Source organism: Triticum aestivum, unplaced genomic scaffold (assembly GCF_018294505.1).
Source record: "Triticum aestivum cultivar Chinese Spring unplaced genomic scaffold, IWGSC CS RefSeq v2.1 scaffold7489, whole genome shotgun sequence".
Classification (NCBI taxonomy): domain Eukaryota; kingdom Viridiplantae; phylum Streptophyta; class Magnoliopsida; order Poales; family Poaceae; genus Triticum; species Triticum aestivum.
The window spans coordinates 32,075-38,427 of record NW_025228742.1 but is presented as its reverse complement, the minus strand read 5'-3'; the positions used below and the strand labels follow the sequence as shown (position 1 = coordinate 38,427).

The following is a 6,353-nucleotide window of genomic DNA, read 5'->3' as shown; positions in this document are numbered from 1 at the left end:
ACAAAGTACATAGGTTCTGCTGAGGGCACAGCTCAACAAGCCCAAAAGGAAAAGAAAAAGAACACCCACACACCAAACACAAGGCGTCTAGTCAGGATCCGGCGGAGGCGGCGGGGACGGCGGCGACAGGCGGACGGCCATCGAACGGATGTCGGCGATGAAGGCGGAGATGGCGTCACGGTCCGGGGGGCGGCTAAGCGGCCGCCAAAGCTGCAAGAAACCCGAGAATTCTGATCCGCTTACTCGATCGCCTTTTAACAGCTGTTAATGATCAGTATGGAATAGAATCAACCATTTTCAAATACTTGAGAAGCTCGCATATCTTACAAAGCTATCTTCTAAATATAAATATATATTTTAATTCATCTTTGCAAATAGTATTGAAAAACTCTCCACTGTAAATTGTTTTCCCAGTTGAATGTTCTGCTTTTTTTCATTTTGAATTTTGTACTATTAGATACAAGGATATGTATCTTCTCTAAACCCCTAGCCCGTGCGTTCGCACGGGTTGATGACTAGCTAGACGAATCAGCATGCTTTTTTGTGGTCAGTACCAAGGAAAAGCGTCTGATTGGTCAGCATTATGTTTGCTGCTTTGATTATATCAACTAAATTGTCTGCTAACGCGAGGGCCTGGCCACTCTACAAACTCATGAATATTCGGTATGAATGATGGTACATATCTTGTAAAACACGAGGGCTTCGCCACTCTATATACTCTCGACCCAACCTTCCAGCGTCTCCCCCGCAGGTGACGGGGAGGGAACTCTAGGCGTCGCTGGCCTCCTCCCCTCCTCCCGTCCCCTTCATCCCCCCCGCCGCCACAGGGTGCGCCCAGGCAAAGCCTGGCCGACGCTAGCGGCGGCGGGCCTCCTCATCCCCTCGCGTGTGGCGTCAGTGCGGGGCGCTTCAACGGGCCAAGGCGCCGTGGTTGGTGGGTCGCGGCGGCGCGGCGGGTGCCCTTCCAACCGATCGACGGCTGGGGGCTTGCACGGTGCATCAGGCTGCTGGCTGGGCGTGCTTGCTGCTGCCCGCGCCCCGATCTGGCGCTGGGAGCTGTGGGTGGCGCGGGGCCGGAGACCTCTGCGGGTCCTGGATGTCGTTGGCGGACGGCCGTGGTGGACCGGCGAGATTCGGCGGCGCCAGCTGTTGCTGGCGGCTGCTGGATGTCCGGGGATGGCGGGGCGTGCTTGGCGAGGCGGCGATGGACCTTGCCGATCTGCATCGGGGGCTCATCTAGCCACCATCTCGTGAGCGATGCGGGCTGTGGTGGCGCGGGACGATCGTCGCCGGCGGCTTCGGGTGCCGGTGGTGGTGCGGAGTGGTGGTGTGCCCTGTCGGGAGGGTCCGGCGGTATGCCCGCTGTGACCGGCTTGACCGGGGTGCGGGTGGAGCGGGTCAGTGGAGGCGGCGGCGCTCTCTGGTGGACGTGCCCCATCGGTGGCGCAGCGTGGCGGATGTGATCTTCCTTCTCCTCAATGTAGAATGGATATGATCGGGGGGCGCTTGCTCGGGAGGATCTGACTGGTGCCCGAGGCGTGTCGGAGTTGCCGCTCCGGGTGGGTCAGATTGGACTCGATTTGGGATGTACCCATGGTGGGCGAGTCCCTCCCGCCGGTGGTACGGTGGTCGCTACTGATGTTCGGGACTTCACGATACTGTCGGGCAACACGGAGTCGAGGGCCATGGACACAGCGTTGTCTGAGTACTTGGCGATGGTCATCGGGAATCACAGAGGTGTGTCTGCCCTAGTCCACTAGGATTGGCTGGGGACACAGGGATGGGGCCCTTGCAGTGGTGGCGTAGGCCCAGCCTTCGTGGCTCATGTCGGGTTAGGAGTGAAAGATGTGGACTTTCGCTCTTCCTACCGTGGCTAGTACTCTGTGGTGGGCGGTGGGCAAGGTATTGGACTTGGATGCCGGAGCGGCGGCCCAGGATGGTGGTTCGCATAGATGGCTCTCCGGCGGGCGCCATGTCAGCGGTGGTGGCGCGCTTATTTGTCGTGCGGGCAATGAGAGGGGTAGCACTTGGTGGCTCAGGCGCGTCCTCTACTGGACGTCGCCCAGATCTGTATCTAGGGTCTGGGCGGGCAGCGTTTGCCATAGGGCCTTGGTGACTTAGGATGGGGTGCCGAGCGAAAAGCTCGCGCTTTGCACCGGGGACGGCGACACTTGCGGGCACCATTCTCTTCTTGAAGACGTCGCTGTGGATCTCCTCGCCGCGTCGTAGTTCCGGGTGAAGACCCTTGCACGGTGGGCATAGGTAGCGACGACGCTCTGCGTTGTTCTCTCTCTTGGGGGCATTGTCTAGGAGCTTAGGTGTCCTAGGATGTTGCGTGATTGTGCTCCATTCTCCCTGTGTTCTCCTTGGGTAGCGTAGTTGCTTGTCTGCTTCGCGATCCGGGTAGCGTAGGATCTGCTTTGAATGAGGGTCACCTCACCACCATGTGTCGTCCGGTTGCGTACCTAGTTCGGTTCGTGCCTTTATTTATAAAGGGGGGTAAAAGCCTGTTTCGAGACACTCTACATACTCTGCCCCTTGTAAAAAGTGAGATCGAACCACCCTCCCTCTCGGGTCCCCCCGCGCGGCGAATGGGAGGCGACCCTAATTCCCGCCGCCGCCCCCTCCCCTCCTTCCACCTCCCTCGCTGCCGCTAGGGGGCGCACCCAGGCGAAGCCCGGTCGGCGGCGGGGCTTCTCGCGTCGTCTCACGCGGCGGTGCGAGCGCGGGCCGTTGCCTCTGGACGAGGGCGGGATGCGGGCGCCGAGCATCTCGGCGACGACGGGCAGATGCGGCTTGGTGCGCCTCCATGCCGTCGGCATGGCAGGCAGCGTGGTGACTGGTTGCGCCTTCGGCGGCAGCCGGCCCGTCAGGTGGTGCGCGCTGGTGGGCTCCGGTCACATCCGGCGGCGGGGGCTGGCTACAGCAGGGCCGCGGGGCGGCTGGCACCGCCGTGCATAGGGGTGGCAGTGCTTGTGGCGTGGCGCTAGGTGGTGGTGGCGCGTGCGGGCTCCGTGGTGCAGTTGGGCGCCCTTCTCGGCTGTGGACGGTGGCGTGCGGCGCGGGCGGGCTATTCCTGGACCCCTCCTTCGCGGTGGCGGTAGTGCTGGCTCTTCTCCCCCCTTCGTCGGACGAGCGGCTATCGGTGGCCTCGCGTTGGGCTGTGACAGTAGCAGGGATGGGGCGAAACAGGTGCTTCGGGGGGGAGGGGGGGAGGTTGTTGTCGCACCTCGCCTTCCCCTTTCCCCGGCCTGATGCTTCGTGGTTGTTGTCCCGGTGATGTCTGAGGCGGGACAGCCGTTGCCGGTTCGGTGGTGATGGAAGTTGGCTCCTTCGAAAGCCTCTCCTTTGAGGGTGCCGGGACGGTCTGGATGCTAGGCAGCGGCCCTGGCAGTGGGAGATCCGTTGATCTTGGGCAGATTGCGCAACTCTGCGGGCGGGCAGACATGGCCGCGCAGGCGGCATGGATGGGGGTGGTTGGCGGAGCGGGGTTGTGCCGAAGGGTTGGTGCACCGGGGTTCATCACTTGCCTAGTTCTCGTACTGGCCGATGGTGGCAGCGTCCGCGGACGTCGTTTCCTCCCTGCAGGCTCCGTCGTGGTGCTCACTTCCCCTTCGGGTTACTCCGGGCGAAAGCTTGATCTGCGGGATCGGACGGTGGCGGCTATGGTCGTGCCCTTGTTGGAGGCACCGTTTTGGAGTCCTTGCTCCGCCGTCGGTCGTCTCACCTCTCCTTGGTGGTTGCTCATGGTGATCTCCGTCGGCTCAAGGTGATGCCTCTTTGCTCATCTTTAGTGTGCTTTGTAGTTCGTTGGAGTGGTGTGTCGGTGCCCGGCTTCCTTGTATCTCGCCCTGGGTGTGTGTTCTTGCCTAGAGTGCGTGGTGTGTAGTGGTGGTGTGTGTTTGTATCGGCTCTCGGTTGTAAACGGTGATGGATGCTTTATAATATAAATCGGGGGCAAACCCTTCTTTGTAAAACGTGAGATCTAGAATTAACTGGTCCGATAGGCACCTGTAGCAATAAGTTGGCGAGTCTCCAGTGTCCTCGTGTTCGCGGTGTGTTTCGGTGAGCGATTGAGGGGTAGGTCTGCAACTCATCGGAAGCCAGCAGCTTTGTACATGTATTGCGTGCGCTCCTATAGAAAGAGAGAAACTGGGGAGCGAGTGAACTGTAGGTTTTGGCTCAATTACCTTCTCAGGGATCCCTAAAACGTTGAACGTGCTCTCAAACATCCCCTTCCTATTTGTCTGTCTCTCGCCTGGCTCATCCTGTGCCACTACAAAAAGTCAAAAACTACTTCGGGCTATGGTGGATGGTGCAGAGTAGATGTTCTTACCAATTTTGGTTCCTATTCTGACTCAAATTGCAGTTTGAAGCGCACTCATGTTGATCCTGCTGGCAGCTGACAGGGGGAGCTCGGGAGTTGGACACTCTTCTTTGCTGGTGTCACTGCTGTCGGTGTTGGTTTGGGAAAGATCGCCTGTGAGTCTTTCCTAGATCTCAGCATCATGATATTTACATCATCATCTCGCCAATTATGTATATATTCCCTGGCTTGGTGTCATGACATGTACACAGTGTATAGTCCCCAGACCCTAGGAGTTGCTCCTTCTTTCTTGATTTTAAATATTTCAAGCGCTGACATATAGGCTTGTTTGTCTAGATGACGATTGCTTTCACGTCTATCGTGGCCATTTTCATCATTGAAAGGGTTGATGATAGGGCAGGAACAAAGTCCCTTGCACCCCTTGTTATTGCTGGTGCACTGAGCATCCTGTACTGGAGGCAAGATCTTTCGATTGTTTATTTGTCCTTCTGTCAGGAATATTTGCTTCCTTGAACTTAACTGTCTACTCTGTTGTGTAGTTTCTTTGATGACCTTCGGCCATATGAGGTTATCCTGTTTGTTCCATGTATTGTAATACCTGTGATGGCTATAGTTATTCCACCAATGTATACACATTCAAGCTACTGGTTGTGGGCAGCATGTTAGTGTTATTGCCGCTCAATATCACCAGGGTGTATGCAGTTCCATTATTTGTGTACATAGCCATATGTGATTCACGTTAATGTACTGCCGTACTGGGTTATTTCGTAGTCGGTTAAAGCATAAGAACTGGTGATACCTTTTTCTTCTTGCAGTCTGTACTCATGATGCTTGGTTATAAACCATAGTTACCTTTGAAATTCATAGAAATCTCACTAGAAGTTGAAATGTTTCCCTTCTTAAGTTCTTTATTCTCTCAATACCATTGAACGGTGCCAAGATGATTCTGTTTCCCCAGTAATGTCTGCTGTTACCTAGAAAATTATAAAACAGTCAACAGTCCAACTAATATAAATGTGTATGAATTGCTGTTTTCCGGTTGTTTGGCATTGATGAAGTTGCTACAAGAATGAGTTATGCAAAAGCATTTATTTAAGCGCAATTTAAACATAGGCCACCGCAAGCATTTCTTGTAAGCACATTTTTTTAGGGTTTTCTAAGCGCAGAGATACTTTTGTTCTGATTTTTCAAATTGATTTCAGAATTTTACCTTCTTGCCAAAATAGAAGAGGCTGCGGACAAACCTATATATAGGTGGACACATGACATTGTTAGCGGACATACTCTTTTTTTTTAGAACGAAGACGCCAGATGCGTCTGGCTTTAAATTAGTAAAGCCCCAACGGCAGCGTAACCCACATCAAGTCTTAATACATCACCAAAAGCCACTCCGGCCCAAAACCCACGCAGTTCGGACGAAACTAAACGAGCCAGAGGCGGATTACAAGGCTAAGCCCGTACAGAGCGTGCAGGCTCGTCAAGCAACCAAAAGGGACCACAGCCAGAACCGTAGTCATGACTCCCTAACCATCGCGTACACTTGCAGCAGACGTTGTTGGGCGGTCTGGATCATCTCAGCATCCTTGCGCCTCCCCAACGGACACCACTGCTGCAATAGAAGGTTGCATTTGAAGATAATATTAGCCGGGTGAGTTGGAAAGCACCCCTCTATAGTGAATTTATTTCTAGTGAGCCACATGGACCAGAGTAGTGCCCCCACACAACTCCACATAACTCGATGCGCAGGGCCCTGAATCGCATCTAAGAGGTGTATGAGCTCTGCCGCCGAGCGCGGGTCCCATTGGACACCCGCCGCGGTCCGGACAGCGCTCCACGCAAACCTCGCAAGAGGGCATCTAAAAAACACATGATTGGCATCCTTTGGGTCCCCGCACAACGCACACGGGCCGGTGGTCGGACCATTACGTTTGGCCATTCTGTTTTTAGTTATAGAAATGCCTATAGAAATGTTAGAATTTTTTTCTGTTTTTTAGTTATAGAAATATTAGAAATGTTATAGAAATGT

General features: G+C 54.9%; 1 pseudogene; it reads left to right on the top strand.

Annotated features, from left to right (window-relative positions):
* The first annotated feature begins 2,754 nt into the window (after positions 1-2,754).
* LOC123174561 (uncharacterized) lies at positions 2,755-5,624 on the top strand (annotated as a pseudogene).
* The last annotated feature ends 729 nt before the right edge of the window (positions 5,625-6,353 follow it).